This window comes from Chenopodium quinoa, unplaced genomic scaffold (genome assembly GCF_001683475.1).
Source record: "Chenopodium quinoa cultivar QQ74 unplaced genomic scaffold, ASM168347v1, whole genome shotgun sequence".
NCBI classification, from domain to species: Eukaryota; Viridiplantae; Streptophyta; class Magnoliopsida; order Caryophyllales; family Amaranthaceae; genus Chenopodium; species Chenopodium quinoa.
This window is the reverse complement of record NW_018742810.1, coordinates 2,195,165-2,213,370: the sequence shown is the minus strand read 5'-3', so window position 1 is coordinate 2,213,370 and position 18,206 is coordinate 2,195,165. Positions and strand designations below refer to the sequence as shown.

Genomic DNA, 18,206 nt, shown 5'->3' with positions numbered 1-18,206 from the left:
AAAAACTAAGGAAAGAAAAAAACAATGTAAGAAATAATAACGTGTGAAAAAAGTGTAGTTTGTCTTGGTTTATAGAGACAGAGTCGCCGTCGGTGGCAGACTTTAGCATTTACTCGGGTTTACGTACGTCTAACAGCGAGCGAGCCTTAACTAAATTTATACTGTAAGCATTCTGTAATTCATTTAATTCAATTTTGAATTGAATGCTGTACATACATCTTCTGCATTGCCCTCTTTCATCTTCTTCCTCTTCATAGCACTTTTTGATTATTATGTTTATTTTTCTTTTCCAGCTTTTACAGTTGCTACCTATTTAATGGATTTCCTAATTTTGTCAACTTGTCTGTCTACAAACTTTTCTTTCAGACGTAGATCCCTCTATTTCTATTTTGGTTATTATACCAAATCCATAGACCTATACCTGTCATGTGTTTTCTAAGCATATTATTATGCAGATATGTGGAGATCACACTTTAGATTTAATGGAAAAATATTTACTCGTATCAGGTTATATTGGAAAAGTGATATGCAAAATTTGTACTCCGTGTACCAAATATTCACATTAAATGAATTTGGAAATTCTTGTGTACAACAAGTGTATACGAAGTACATGATACACTTTCTCTTACAATTTTTTTTTTTAAAAAAATACATGAACTAACTTCGTCCAATATTTTAATACATACTTTTAAAATTTATGTGATCACTTCATCAACAATTTACCAACAATTTGTTTGACTCTAAAAAGATGATTAGAAAGGAAATGATAAGAATGAAAAAAAAATAAAAATAAAAAATAAAACCAATAAAGGGAATAGAGTTCCTATGATTTAGTTTACATGGTACTTTGTAATTAAGTTGATAGGATTAGCTTGTCTAGCTAGCTGTTTAGTCAATTATAGAAGAATTGGATTTTATTAAACAATTGATTACGTACTTATTAATTTTATCTATGTCCAAATTCCACCAATCCAAAAGAAATAAGGAAGTGAAACAATCATATTATTATAGAGTATCATTTTCTTTACAATTTATTAAGAAGTCATTTTATTTCCTTTTGTTTTTTCTACATACAATTCCATCTTACTTAGTGCCAAAGTACCTAATAAGTGGTATATACAAGTACACAACACATTTTAATAAGAAGTACACATGTATTTATACTTTTAGCTAATCTTATATAGATAATACTCCGTATATTTAATTTTTTCATGTTTAGCAAGCGCGCTCATCCCTTATTCTATCTATCCTCTTTTGATGACCAATATACATAATGCCTATATTTTGAAGCAACACTAACAATACAATAATTGGATCTCTGAAAAATGTTAGAATGTATTTTGTTTGTATCGTGTGTCATTTCTAAAATGCTAATCCACATTATCATTATCTCAATCGTCTGGCCAGTGGCCAAATGCATGCATGCGTAGTAGATAAGATGCCTAAACTGTTCTTCATACTGTTACGTGACAGCGCATCAGATCATTTCTATGCCTCTGCTTCTTTGGGCGGCGGCGACAACAACTAATTAAAACTTACAGTGCGTATAATTGTGTTATTTTTAAAGGCATCTTCAATTCTCCCACAAAATTAGGAACTCTTACGCTATGTATATGTACTGTAGTATAATTAGTAACTATACAATAAGTCTATAACTAAATGTGGATGATTATGGAATCATATCATATTAGGACAAGTTTATTCCATTACTAACCATAGTTGACTTTATGCTTCCGTAACTGACTTTGTATATTTCTATCTTTCTAGGTGACCTTATACAAAACTAAAAGGTGATGACCTTAATTAAGAAATCAGGGTACGGGTACCAAATTCTAACTAAAGTGTACTATAGTACAAACAATTTAATACCAAGTATATATAATAATTATTAGAGCTTATAGTGCTAAGTAAGTTTACTTAACTAAATACGAGTACTTCTTGTATATGGACTATAGAGAGAGGTCAAGAGTTTTATTTGAAAGTGATTTCTTTGTGGTACAATTTGTTATACAGATTATCAGATCTCCATACTTTTCATTCTGATATTTTTTCTTTTAATTTTTTTTAGCTACTTTTACTTTGTATTCCTTCTATGATACGAAGGGAGTAATTATCTATTGTCTTGATTGACATTAGTGTTATTGTCTAGTTTATGTGTGTCGCTATTAAAGATATACAAACTTAAGATGGTCCACGTTTAATTTTGGTAATGAGGTTGTCTTACAATGAAGGGAAAAGATAGAGATGTTTTTGCATATGAGTAAAAGGATTTTTAATGCCTAAAATAAATGGCCATCACAAAAGTGGAGAGGACCGATGGTCTTCTAACTTTTAAGTATCCTAAATGGGAGCATGATTGATGCATAGTTAGGAAACTCATCTGATTTTCCAATATGTTAATTCTAATCTCTGCTTAAACCTTGCTGCTAAGCTAAGCTTGGAGGATTAAAGTTAAGTAAGTTGTATTAATCAATTTGCTGGGTGATATTCATGGTTGATCCTCCAATTTTTTCACCATAGGTTTTGATCATGTAGATTGTTCACGGTTTTCATTAACAAGTAATTACATGACTACAAAATTAAATATCGGGTTGATTATACCACTTCACTAGTAGCAGTGATTAAATTTTCAAGACTATTTATAATGTAGTGGATCTTAGATGAGATGTTTTTGAAAGTCTTCTAATAAGCATGTAAAAACTTTGGGTAGATAGTACTTCGTACACAATAAAGACATTTTTAAATTTAATGAGCCTTAATAATTTTGCAACTATTTTGTATTTGATTAGACTAATTTTGCAGTTAATGTCATAGCACATCCTTTATATATAAATTTTTGTAACTTATGATATATCTTTTATCTTGTGCGTGGTTTTTACTTCTCAATCAACAATCATCCATAGTAGATGTTCGATCTGTAGCTAAATTTGACAAATAATGATAGCATATGATATGCCAATAAGGTTCCAGTCCACCAAAACGTACTACAGTAGAATTATTGGTAATCATTTTATTAATTAAATAAATTAAGTGTGGACAAAATTGATCAGATAATAACCCCTAAAGGCCTAAACCCCACTAAATTTGACTATCAACATAAAAATTACTCTATTCTTACTCCCTAGTACTTTATATATGCAAGGAGCTGAGTATTTAGGAACAACGTAAAAATATACTGTATTCTCTATACTTAACTATTTAACACGTCTAAACTTTTGAGGATGCGTCTTAATCAATACTTGTATTAAAGTTTTACTTCATTATATAACTGTCCTAGCTACTATTCTAACTATGAGAGCTTAATTATGTTTAACGACAATAATAAAACTTCTTTCTTAGTTTCCCCTTGTTTATTTATTGGGTGAGAAAGACAAAATCTCAAGTATAATATACAGTAAATCTTATTTTAGTGTTCTTCGCCAATGCCCACTACAGTTTGTCCAGTGCTCTGTCACCCTAAATCAAGGATGTACGTCTACTTTGTTGAGTTTAATTTATTTTGGATATTCATAATTATTATCAGTACATTACTTATTTTTCTTAAGTAAGGTTATTCGATAAAATGAGACCATATTACTAGTATTATAGACAGCCCATGCTTAAATGAGCTACAACAAGTTATGATGATTTCAAACAAACTCAAATATTTCAGATAAGTAAAATTGGGTAAATTAATAACAATCCTAAACACATTCTACAAGCCCATGCGTGCCAAAATTTAAACACGCAGGGAAGGAAAAAAAAAAAACAAAAAAAAGACCTTGCCATGAAATTGTTGAGCAAGGATTATACAGAGTAACAAATTAAGTCCACAGCACATTATATTTGTTACTTGAGTTATTTGAATAGGCTTCGTTTTCATGTGGATCTTAGCCTCTTATTTTGAAATTGGTACATCCTTTTAACAATATTATCATCTAAAATACTCATCATTTAACACCGATCAATCAAGAACTCATCATCTTCATGGTCTTCATCACTACAAACGCGTATAATATAAGAGTCAAATAAGATCATTAAAATCCAGAAACTAAAACCCCATCATTAAATAAACACCGATTTGTAGTAGGATATTGTTTACAACATTCTATTTAAAATTAAATAAATTAATTAATGCACAACGTGACTCATGGACTATTGAACTAGTCTTACATCCAAAAATAATAAATTGGCAAGGCCAACACTTTTCTTTATTATTTTTGATTTTTGGTGGGAGTTTATACCGTTTGACGACGTATGGAAATATAATTAGTTCACCTATGTAAGTCCAATGAACTTGCCTGGCTAGGACGGTTTGGATTCATAGGCACTTGTTGTATGTACATTAATTTAAATGTCATTTTCACATTTGGATAATCATTATCCTTATATATAGATTAGATTTATCGTTTATCTTTAATATGGAGTACTTAATTTTTTTAAATGTTGCCAATTTATGTTTGGAGGAATTTTTATGAAATAAAATTTGGACAACTAAATATGTCCTCGCTTCACACCATACTATTTAATTAATGATCAAAGCACACTTTGCAACAAGTTTCTTATAAAAGATGTCCTCTACTTCAAGACTTTTTAGATTGATCGATCCAAATCCTTTAATTGAACTTTAAAGCCTACAATTACACCAATTAGTTTATCTTGGACTTCTTTTAATTTTTTTTTTTTTACTTTAATGCATGTAGAAGTATAACTACTAAACATAATCCTTTTAGGTAAACCTTTTTGATAATCAATCATCATTTACGTGGGAATTTGAGGTAGAACTCATGTGTTCATTAACATTTTAGAGATCCAAATTTTTATGGGGGTTGAATCAGATTGATGACGGTGATATGTATGCTTTCGTACCATATAAGTCAAGGGACCACGTAGAAAATTTTGTAATTGTTTCTCTTTAATTAATTTGTATGTTAGGGAAAAGTGTGAACCATTTCCAACATTAGGATTGTTTACTAGGGGACAAAAGCATTTGTTTTTCTCTATAGATTATTTTTAAGTGCTTTCATACCTATTTCAATCGTGGTATTCTTGCTATTAAATAAGTTTAGATTACGGTTAGTTAGGTCATAAGCGTATGTATCACATATGTGGCCGTCCTAATTATAGTGTCCTAAAAAGTTTTAAGGGGCAGCTAGGTTGGTAGATGATCATGATATATACGTCCTTGCATATATATGTAGTTTAAGAAAAACAATCTTTATTAACCCTTCTAAATAGTTCTAATTATAGTGATTTTCAAGAATTAGTTCATCTTTGCTATGTACAGACTACAGAGCACTTTGTATACATGATTTGCTTACTCCCTCTTACAATTATTCTAGTTGATCTCAATTTTCATTTGAGGATGTGAATGATTTTGCCCAAGCGCCTTTTGTCTCAAGTAATTGATTCTAGCTTCTACTATTAGTAACCTTCAAAAGAGGGAACACAAAAATTCTACGGAGTATTTATTACTACTACTATAGTGCTACCATGCATACGTGATACTTCCATATATATTAGTCAGTAGATAAGTACGTACAACATTTCAAATGTTGTTGTAGATTATTTTAGATTGACAAATTGAGTTCGTACCTTATAGACATTTATACTTGTAGATTTTATTTTTACATTTTACTATTATAAAACAGAGAAAATCTTAGGAGACCTTTCTGACAAGGAGAAACAAGTATAGTCGTGGATGGAAGTATATACAAAAGGCTGTATACATAATAAATAATGGTGAGAACCCACATATACTGTTAGTGTATGTAACCTTAACAAAATAACACAGATGGTGCATAACAGTAGAGTTAAAAAAAAATCAAAGAGAATGAAGAGGAGGAAATTAAAGGAAATACAAGTGAGAAGATAGTGATATGTGTAATACGTACGTAGAGCATTGGGCGGGCCTTATTGTGATTAATGGTGGCCTCCTTTGTCTACAATTGAATAAAGCGTGCTACTTGTCCCACTTACTCCGTCCTACACCAGGTTCCTCCTGTGGGGAGCATTTTTTTCCCACAACTTTTTTTTTTTTTCTTCCCTTCTTTTCTACGAGTACGCGAACTTCTATTTCATTAACTAATCATTATACCATCAGCTAAGATAAATTAATTATACTCCGTGACGACTAATTTAAGACATACTTGGAAAATTCCATCAACCATCGGGCACTTTTATATATGCTTCTGGGTGTATTCAAATTAAAACTACAAAGGCATTCAAGGAGAAAGACAAATGAAATTTCACCAGATTATATATATACATAGGTTTAATAATAATCTGAATAAGTTTAAGGGAGGCTTTTCATTTGTTGGATATTTACTCATGATCATCATGCAGATTGTCTGTTTAGCTAGCTGTGTTCAATAATTCTGTCTACAACAAATCATCATACTCCATTATTTATGATTATAATTTGTACAACCCATACGTGTGCCTCTTCAAGCTAGCTTCTCTTTAACCAAATTTTCATTATTATTCCATCTCAATGTTTGACACTAGTATTCTACCAATTACCAATTTTTATACTTGTATGCTATTATTAAAATGAAGTCATTGGAGAATTCCCTAGTAACCACAAATCAAATGCATGTATATGTGTTCGATTATTAAATTGAGATGATCATCAGACAGTTGTATACTTGCATGTATATATGGACAGTATTTGTATTCCATCTCAACTGCAACTAATTTAATTTTATCATATTTATATACATCAATCATCATATATACATGTCATTACATCAAAGGACCTGGACCCCTATATTATTTTATCACAATTATTATTTTGATTTGTCACCCAACCTTTGCCTTTTATTTTATATGAATCCTCTGATCAATTTTATTCCCTCCATTATTTAATTTAGATATTTTCAACTTTATATCATCAATATTAAATTAGATGTATTCAGTATTTTACAGTATAACTTTTTTATATTTCCACAATTCCACTATACGTATTGAAAAATAACAAACATTATTATGTTAATGCTGTGAAATTGTAAGGATTATTTATAATATGGAAGATAATGTGCTTCTATAAATAAAAAATGGCAGACAAAAAGACAGATAAAAACTATAAAATTAAGAAGAAGAAAAAAAAGTATGTTATGGTTGAAATTAGTGGAAGAAATGAAGAGCTCCTTTCCTTGTCAAGATGATACCTTTTTGGTTGGGTGGGCGAACAATCCTAATGCTTGTCGCAATCTTTGATATTTTATTTGTGGAGATTAAAAACTTTTGCAACCAGCAGATTATTAATCCAGGCCCAATATGTGTGATTCAATTAAGATAGGTGGGCCATTCGAACCACTTCATGATCCAACCTGGCCCAACTTATTCCGCTGGCAAAATTGATGCGTCGATACACCTAACCAGACCAATTACAAAGATAAACCATTCATTGTTCTTATTTTAAGGATAAACCATAAAAAAAAGTCAAAAATTAACTAGCATTTGCTTTTGCTAAGTTTATACTATTATGTTCTTTGGTTCAATTATAAGTTGCTTTCTTTGATGTTGATAAGCAAACTCTACTTTCAAAGAGAGCCTACTAGCTCCTTCCATTTTTGAAGATAAATTTGTTCAATACTATACCGGTATAAAAAAATGACAATTAAAAGATTATATTATCCGTATTAGCAGTTAAAATGACGTATGTCAAGACAAATAAACGATATTTAAGAAAAACGTAGCTAGCGAACGAAGAAGGGAATTGAAGTGATGTGCCCACTAATAATAAGAGGAAAATATCAAGAAGGCATGTGTTGCATTGTCAATAGAAAATGAAATGCAATGACTTGGCCATTCATCGATGATATCTTAGCACTCTACGTGGTCTAAATTGGTAGATGGTGGATGTGCCACGAGGAAGTTTATGTAATTCATTTATGTTGTAACAAAAAAAAAAATTGAGTTTTGCAATGTTAACCAAGTTTCTTTTTTTACATGGATATGGATATGGGGACGACATTATATTAGGGGACCTTTGGATGCTCAACTTGTTATGATTGGTAACTTATCATAATCCTCTATATTTTTTAATTATTATGATTTGATTGTGACATTTGCAATTTCATAATTGTAGTATTCAAAATTTGGAATTGAAATTGGAATTGGAATATAAGCCGGAGCAATAGTACTCAATGGAATCTATATGATGGATGTAACACATGAAAAAAAAAATTCTTGTTCCACATGATATAACCTAACAAATTCCACATTAGACAAAATTCATATTCATATTCTAAATATGAAATTTCCAACCAGGCTTTATATGACAACTAGCTTCTACAAGTACAAATGATTATATGATATGGTCCTCTGAAATTTGACAAATATTGGTGGCCCAAATAGATATCTGAAAAGGATCACACTTGAAAAAATTCCTTTTTTTTTTTTATATATATATTGCCAACCATTCTTTATTTATTCCTATTTTTGCCTGAGTTTGTGGATTAGAGTTCAGGTTGGAGCATCTATATTCTTTTATTTTTTAAAAAGGATCGTTTAAATTTACACTGCAGCCCAAATTAGTACTGGTATTATACTTAGAGGGAGTATGGACTGTAGTTTAATGTAGCAAAAGGTCAGACAAAGGGGCTTGCAGCCTCAGAGTTGGGCAAACTATTTGGGCCTATATGTTCATCTCAAACTCAACCCAACATAGTAAGCTGGGCTAGATTTTGGGCTTAACCTTGGGCTGTATACACATTTTTTTAATTTTCAAACTAAAAACAACCAGAATCCTGTGTTACATTCATACAACTATATATTCTATCAATAATGCTATTGTGAAATTCGTAAATGTCTAAGTTGTAGCGATGATTATTGACTCATACAAAACGCTATTTGATCATCAAAAAAGAGAAAGCACTCAAAGTTGTATTGAATGTGGATTCACAAGATATAAAAATTCAGATGGAAAGAAGCAGATGATAAATGATATGCATAAAGCTGGTTTGACTTAGCTTGAAGATTTAATTAGTACGTGCATTCATCTAGCTCTAGAGCAGATGGAGTAGATGATAGATAATACGAACAAATGCTGGTTAGACTTGAAGATTTAGCGCATTCATCTTGCTCTAAAGCCGCAAACCGAGATCGTATGAGAATAGTAGATAGATGTAACTTTTAGAAGACAAATAAAATTAAATGGCTAGTATCCACACATCTCTTATAGTAACAGCTAGGGGTGAACGGGTCCAGATTCGGACGGGACCGAGCTTGAACCGGATTTTTGGCTATCTAGTGACGTGCCTCCGGCAAGGCTTCAAGCCGGACGTCCCAGTTTTTTGTGAAATGCATTCCATGGTCCGTCTGGATACTGACACGGACGGGTGGTTTATCCTGAGCACCTAGAGAGATTATATGGTGGTGATGGATAAGCCGTCCAAGTGGCGAGACTGAAAATACCGATTCTATCGCATTATGACAAAGGATGAGCAGTTTAACTTGCGGATGAATGATCCAATCTAGCTCGGCCGCGGGCAGCATAGACTCAACAAGCCGCCCGTCCACCCTGATTATATGCACCAACTGGACTACTTCGAAGTCAGAAAGGTAGTCCGAGATGGAAAGACGGTGACCGTGCCGCGCAGTTGGATTCCGCTGGCTGTGTGGCTTAGGAACCCAGTTTTATTTCATGTCGGCCTGTGGCCTATACCGGAACTATTCTCAAGGTGGAATCTTGTGACTCAGCCGTTCTAATGCGATTTACAACATGGAAATATTCTAACATTTTTTCCTCTTTTTTCTTCTTCAAACGTAGTTCTCATAATGCTGGATCCAAAGCAGAAAGGGGAGGTTGACATGTCCGACCTGAACTTGGAGCGGTACAAACTCCACCAACAACAACACGACCAGGCTAAGGAGGTACTGACAATCTGCTCTCCTTTTTTCTTTTCCTTTTTCTTTCCTTTTTTTTTCCTCGAGTTGGTGTGTGGGAGGAAGAATCCTTCCCCATTTTACTCGAACGCAATTAAAAATGTTTTTGCGCCGAGCTGGTATGTTAGGAGAGGTATCCTATCTGGTTTCACTCGGACGTTGTCTCTTGCCTGTGTTGTCCGAGTAGACTGGTTGGGAGGGTGTTCCTTCTCAATTTTACTCGGACACTTGTTCATTTCATCTCACTTTATTTTGTTTCTTTCAAGCAGCCACTCCCACTCCCCGTTCGAAGAAAGCAACCGTCTTCTGCTTCCAAGGACGGACAGTCGTCCAAAGCCAGGAAGACAACAGCCTTAAGGGCCAAGTCTTCCATCAAGGCACCAAGGCCACGCCGCAGACTGCTTCGAAGCAGTCTGAAGGAGAGCAACCGCAGTTGTCACCTAGTGGGGATTCCAAGCCCATGGATCCGCAAACTGAGGTGGTCCACGATGAGTCTGTCCAGACAATGGGGGTAAGTCGTCCGCGGAAAAAACGATCAGTAACCTGGCCTCGACTCCGCATGTCGAGGTGATTGATAAATCTGAGTGGCAGAAAGCTGCTTCTCAGTTGCCCGAAGGACAAAGCGGCCGCTCACAAGAGGAAGGGAACATCCCAATACCCCCTACTTCCTTCAACCTTCAATCTCCTCCATCCTTCTCGGACGATAAGCTGAATCCTTGCACGACTGTTGACTCGTGTTTTTAAGAACTTGTTTGCTCATTCTAACAATGTTTCTTGGTTTGGCGCAGACATTGCCAAGGAGATGTATATGAAGCTAGCTGGCCAGTCGCTCGCCGGCGCTGACCGGAAAGCTATTAGGGAGGCCATGCAACGGGTCGTCCCTAGGGAGCAGCGGGACAAAATCCGCGGAATCCATGAGGGCTTCCTTGGCCCAATGAGTAATCCGTATCGAGCATAGGGCCGAGGCGAAGCTAAAGAGCCGCTTCTACGAGGCCTTCTCTTAATGGTCGAAGAGGGCACGACTGCCTACTATGAGGAAAGCTTCACTAAGCGCCTCAACTTCGTCTGCCTCAAGGAGGAGGCCGAGGCTGTCGGGCAACCTCCTCCAGAACTTGTCGTGACTTCTTTCGACTCTGATGATGCTGATGAGGAGGAGGAGATGAAGCTGATGGGTGAGGATGAGCCGACCGTGGAGAAGCCAGCCGATGCTGCAAGCGGCGATGGGAAGTCGGCCAAGGAGGAGCCTGCCAATGGTGACATACCGGCTGAGTAAAGAGCTCAGGTCCTCCAGCAGCTGCTTTAAAGCTTTCAGCACTTTAATTTTATTTCTATATCTTTGAACAATCTCGTCTCTGGTCGCCTATTTTGAGTGGCCATGTAATATACTCTTTCTAATTTGCCGCCTGTTTTAAGCGGCTTTAATCTATGCAAGTTTCTTTTGATTTTCATACTTAGCATTTTTCGAGCAATTTTTTCATGCTTTATGCTTTTGCGTACAAATGATTTTTTATTTTTTTTATTTTTTATTGGGGGTATGCCCCTTTATTCGGCGTTTGCCTAGTCCATATTCTAAGGGGTTTGATTAACTTTGTAGATTTTATACCTTGAAGGGTATGCGAACTAATAAGTTAATCAAATCATAACAATGATTGCCCTTGGACTAGGTAAATGCCGAATCAACTTTGGTTAGACGACCGTTTTATTGGTTTATACTGAGTCGACCTTTGATACTATCTCTCGGACGTTCTCATGAAATTTCAAGTAAATTCTCAACTTGATTATTTCTAAATGTTGGCTGGGCTCGAACACCTGACCATGCCCTTGCCCTTTTTTTTTGGGTAAAAATACTTTAGGCAATTTTTTGGGATAAGTTAATCAAATCATAACAATGACTGCCCTTGGACTGGGTAAATGTCGAATCAACTTTGGTTAGACGACCGTTTTATTGGCTTATACTGAGTCAACCTTCTATACTATCTCTCGGACGTTCTCATGAAATTTCAAATAATTTCTCAACTTGATTATTTCTAAATGTTGGCAGGGCTCGGACGCCTAGCCATGCCCTTGCCCCTTTTTTTGGGTAAAAATACCTTAGGCAATTTTTTGGGCTTCCTGTGATTAGCTTTTTAGCCTTTTTGGCCGAGTAGCTTAACTAGGGATGCCCTTGCTAAGCATTTAATTCGGCCGCTTGATCGTGCCCTTCTTTAAGGCCGAGTTGCTATGTTGCAAGCAACTTCGATTTTATTTTTAAGCAGCATTTCTGCTTTAATAAACGTACAAAATAAATTGCAAGATTTTAGTAACAATGCTTGATTTTTTCATTAATATCGTCAAAATTACACTATTGTGGCCGTACGGCTTTAATTACACGGCTCGGTTGTCTGATCTAGACCTAGTTGTATATACAACTTGGCTAAGTACAAAACTTTAAACATGATATTTTTTCAGATTGTCCGCATTCCAAGTACGAGGAATAGGAGACCATCTAAGTCTTCGAGACGGTAGGTACTTCTTTGATTCGGTAAGGCCTACCGCTTCCATTTTTCTCAAGACCAAGTCTCCAATCTTCAGCGGTCGCTTAGACACTTTGCGGTTATATGCCCTTGTCATCCTTAGGCGGTAAATTTCATGTCTAAGTGTCGCATTGCCCCTAGCTTCTGGAAGGAAGTCTAGGGCGGTCTTCATGGCTTCCTAATTGGCCGACTCATCATATAGCATCACTCGGAGAGTGGGTTCGTACATTTCAATTGTGAGCACGGTTTCAGCACCATAAACTAGAAAAAATGGAGTTTCCCCTGTTGAACTTTTTGCTGTAGTTCGAATGGACCATATTAATCAAGGGACATTAAAAAGGAACATAATCCAAGAAACTCAGGCACATATCACAGACACACCAACATCAATAGTAACAACAACATATCACAATCATTCATCCCCTGGCCTGCAACATATCACAGTTGCTGGCAACCATTTATCAACAAGCAACACATAATCCTCCATCTCAGTCAGCAAAAAATCAGAAATTTCATCAACAACATCAAGGGACATAATCCAATAAATTCAGGGGACGACATATAAAAGGGCAATCAAGTTACCTAACCAAAGGAGCACCCTAATTTCTGCTTCATCTATGAAGCGATGAAGAATTCAAATTAGAGTTATCTACAATTAGGATGGGACACTCATCTTTAAAATTCAAAGAATGTATGCATTTAAAAGGACAATTCATCAACCACTTGGATCAAAATCAGAAGAATAATCCATAATTAAGGCCAAAACCGAAATGAATTCATCAAAAAAAGCCAAACCCGAAACCAATTCATAAAAAAAAGGTTAAAACTTGTGATTTTATCAATTTATATGCATGACATGTACTACTCCGTATATGTTACGAGTAAAGTTAATTAAAAAACTCACAAAATTCATCATCATTCTTGAACAAAAACCGAAATTCATCAACAAAAACCTCACTTCATGCACAACAACAACACAAGCTCAGCATAGGCAAAGGCAGAGACTCAACATGCGCAACAACAGCAACACAAGCTCAACATAGGCAGCAACAATAAAAGAGGCTGATCAAAGGAATCAACATCAACAATGGCTGACCACATGAAGCAATTATAACACAGGCTACGCATAGGAAGCAACAACAACACAGGCTGAGGGATGGCAGCACAACCTAACCACAGGAATCAACTACAACAGAGGTTGACCATAGGAACCGACAACAACACTGGCTGAGCACATGAAGCAATAACAACACAAGCTAGGCATAGGAAGCAACAACAACACAGGCTGAGCATAGGAACCAACAACAACACAGGCTAGTCACATGAAGCATTATCAACACATGATAACCATAGGAAGCAACATTACCACACCCTGACCATAGGCATTCACAACAATATAGGCTGACCATTAGAACCAACATCAACATAGGCTGACCATAGGAACCACAACACAGAATGAGCATATGAAACAAAAACAACAACACAGAATGAGCATATGATGAAACAAAAACAACACAGGCTGAGTAGAGTAACAAACAGCTACACAGGATGGGATAAAGGAATCAACAATAACACAAACTACACATAGTAAGCAACAACCACCACACAACATCAACGAACACCAACACAAATATCATCAAAATCCATCCTGGCAAGCAACTGAAGTTACTAGCATACAATCACAACCACAAACAAATCCTCCACCCTAAACATTATATAAAAGAAAAAAAAAGAAAAAAAATTAATAAATAAACGGAATGATAAATCCCGCCTTGTTTTTTTCCCACCGGTTTTCAAGAACCGGTGTTAATTTGTGTTTTTCTACTAGTGTTATATTCATCAAATAAAGTGCAAGTGAATTCCTTCACCTCATTGGCAAGTTTTGAACCCTTTTCTTTTCCGTGCATATCAATTAGTGACAATTTAACAAGTATGAACTTGCAATGAGGGTCAAGAATAGAAGCAACATAAATAAGCTTGTTCATTTTATTCACATTCCCCCAATACTTATCAAACTTTTGTTTCATTGCAATAGCCATAGCTTGAAAGTTCAATTCCCCACTTTTTTCCCACTTATTCAACATATTATACATGGAAGCAATACTCAAACCTCTATTACTTGTCACATAATGAGAGCCAGAGATATATTTAGTCAAAACATAGAACCCCTTCAAAAACAAAGTCAATCAATGTACTTTTTTTCCAATCTTCTTCTTCAGGAGGTCTTTCATAATCATTCAAAATCCTCTCAATCAGAAAGAGATAACCCACTAAAAACGCGCTGAAATTTCAAAGCCGTGTCCAACATTGTGAATGTAGAATTCCAAAGAGTGGGGACATCAAAATACAAGGAAGCTTTGGAATCTATATTTTCTCTTTGCACAAGATCTTTGAACCTAGATATTCTAGCGGGAGTTTTTTTCACATATTTCATGGCATTTCTAACTCTATCAATGCACACACCGTGTTGTTTGATTCCATCCTACACAATTAGATTAATGATCGTGTGTGTTGTTTTGCTTTGCTATTTGTGTTTGCGGCCATGTCTTTTTCTTATGGTGGCCCTGCGGCGATCTATTTCGGAATTTGTCCTTAATGGTGAGCAGTCTAGTTTGTCTAAATAGGTTGATCAAGTGATCGTAGCTAAAGGAGCTCAAGTGTTTCGATTAGTATTTTATAACAAGTTTGTAAAGTTGTATAAATAGCTCACTTAGATTATTGAGTTGTAATTATTGGGATTTTTGTAAGCCTTAGCACTTGACAAGTTGTTAAGTGTGGCGGTAATATCTCCGATTTAGGTGTATGCTTCCGCAGTTTTTTTTCAAAGGCTGTTTATTTTTCCTTTATTTATTATTTATTAATAGCTAGTAAATTGGGGGTGTTACAATCAGTGGTCACATAAATTCTATGACAAGCTTTAAACATTTATCTCAATCTTTCTTTCTCACTATAGTAGAGCTTTAAACAATCACGAGCAATGGTCACACGAAAGAGTATAGTAAATTGTGGACATGCAACTTGCATTAAGTGCTTAAAACCCGGCTTCTCTATATATTTAAAAGGTAACTCATCAACAATAATCATGTAAATCAATGCTTCCCTAATCTCTTTTAAGTTAACATTCCCACACTTCGATTTGCCATTATCATTTTCTTTATCAAAAAACAATTCAGTTTGTTTTTCTTTGCCCTTATATACATTGGTAGGATTACTAAGACATGATTCTGCATGTTTTTTAATATTTTTTGAACCATTAAGGTTTCCATTACCAGCATAGGTTTTGTTACAGTACTTACATTCGGCTCGTAGTCTCCTGCCTTCAACATATTCAATGAAGTCTTCCCAATAAGGTTTTGTCCTCTTACTCTTTCTATTAAGTAGATATTCCCGCCCCACTTTTAACTTCTTACCCGGAGGCAAAGTAGCATACAATTCTTCTACATCCACTTCACTAAGTGATTGTGCCGTGTTTTGAGAATAAGCGGTCGTTCATTTGGATTGGGAGCTCTCCATCTACATTTTAAAGAGATGAAACAATTAATCTTCCGAGCATAAACAAAAAGGGAGGTTAGGCAGGGAAGATGTTTAAGGAAAGTGTCACTAAAAATATAGTAGTAGTTAGTGTAATTCAGTTTTAATCAGTAATGTACACTAAAAAAAGGCAGTATAAGATAAGCTTAGTTGTTGATAAATTAGACAAGTTCAGTCTGTTAAAATGAATAAAGCCTTAATGGACAAAGTTTTACATGAAAAAGGCTACACTACAAAATTTTCTCATAATTTCAATTGAAGTTTCTCCTGTTGAAAAAGAGTAACAACTTTCAGGGGGTTGTTTATAGTCTGGCAATTGATTACTGACTTTGGAAATAAAATTTGCATCATTTGCCAAAAAATTGAAGAGCAGCAAGCTAGTAACTATAATCATCACTAATTGAATTACCCAAGTCCATACATAGTAAAACTAGCATAAGGATCAAGAGCATACAGGTGGTAACAAGGGTCGAACCAAATCGGTGATAATCAAAACAGAGCTTAGTAGCAAATGTGGTAATTTTGTCGAACAGGTGGTGGGCATTATTCAAGTGGGTAGAACCGTAGAATACAGGGAATGAGATTCCTCTGAAACAAGGATTAGTTAGGCTTCATAGTCCAAGCAAGAACCTTAGATTATACGAACAAGACTGTAATTTACCAAAATCAAAGGAATTGAAAAAACAAAAACTTAGAATCAAAGCAATTGAAAAATCATAAACCCACAGATTCAAAGAAACCCTAAAATCCATACAAATGCACTCAAAACATGTAATACAATTCAAAAAATCAACATGCAAACATCAACCAAGTAAATAATCATCAATGATTGAGAAATACTGGATTGAAAACTTTGAGAAATTGAGAAAGTATAAAAAAAACGAACGAAAAAAAAACACTAACCATGAATGAGGAGTCGCCGGTGAGAGAAAGAATTGATTTTGGTGAGAGAGAGAATCGAACTTAGGGTTTTTTTTAGAGGAAACGTTCAGTTTTTCGTTTCCTGATTATACCCAAAAAAAAAAAACACCGGTTTTTTGGTCCGGAAAATTCCAGTTTAAACCCGAACCGAAAACCGGAATCACCCATTTTTAAGGATCGAGACCAGACCTGAATCTACCGATCCGAGTCCGGTCCAAACGGTCCGATTTTTGGTCCTGGGTATTTAGGTACACCCCTAGTAACAGCTACAGTTACCAAAAGATTGATGATTAAGATGACACACTTTTTCACTGGTGCTAATGCCTCTGGGAATCCAATGCAACTAACTAAAGTTACCATTTGTAATCCTACACTCATCAATGGGCATGCATCACGTTATACTCTTCTTAACCTCTAACATTATCTGATACCCATTCATATTACTACATCTGTCCACCATTAACATCATGCTTTTTCTATTTTTACTTTTACTACAAAATTAAAGTTGACCTCCTAATTATAAAATATACTTCACCCCCAGGCCAGCCAGGGCAGCAGTTCATCATCATGATTGGAATTGAAAATGAAAACTTCAACGCGCTGTTCTATACTACGTACTTCTTTACGGAGCATTACATACATGGTTCCTCGAATAATGCTTTACGGTGTTTAAAACAAACGGTACTTCGATCATTCTCTCAAATCGATTCAAGGAAGTATTATTACAGTACAATTAGTCCTTACTTATTGACCTTGCATTATGATTCATCTACCCTTATACTTTATAATATTATGAATAGAAAATATTTATTACAATACATACGAAGTAAATATATATGGCAATTATACTATACGAGTACCATGTACCATAAGAGAACGAGGAAGAGATCAATAATACTTTCTACGTACTCCATGAACTCCGTAGTCCATATTTCCTATATATGAAAGGTCTAGTAACTAATTAAGCTTGTGCCATGGATGCTTTTTATATTGAATAAATGAATACACAAAAAAAATTGAGCATTACATCAAAGATCAAGAAATTTACTTAAGAGCTTACCTGATTGGAAAGGCAGACGACCAAACATTCATGGTGGTCATGAACCATGATATTACAACAGAAACTAACCTGGCCAAATAACTAATGAAGGCCGGTCATATATTGATTTAAGCTAGAGTGTTGGGACAACTATATATAAAAATGATGTAATGACATCATTACACACATATATATATATAATCACGGTGTGTCAAAGAGAAGTTTATAAAGCTAACTTGACAGTCTGGCTTCCTCTACAAGGATACGGAGTATACGATATTAAACCATGGCGGCCATGATTAGTGGAGGTAGACAGAATGCCAAAACTGGCT

General features: G+C 35.0%; 1 long non-coding RNA gene across 1 annotated transcript; it reads right to left on the bottom strand.

The window, feature by feature from the left end:
- Positions 1–12,164: 12,164 nt before the first annotated feature.
- On the bottom strand, positions 12,165–17,192 carry LOC110725321. Its single transcript, XR_002512155.1, has 3 exons — positions 16,818–17,192; positions 15,680–15,896; positions 12,165–12,680 (listed from the first exon to the last, which is right to left on the bottom strand). It is a non-coding gene; the product is annotated as an uncharacterized LOC110725321 (long non-coding RNA).
- Between the last annotated feature and the right edge of the window lie 1,014 nt (positions 17,193–18,206).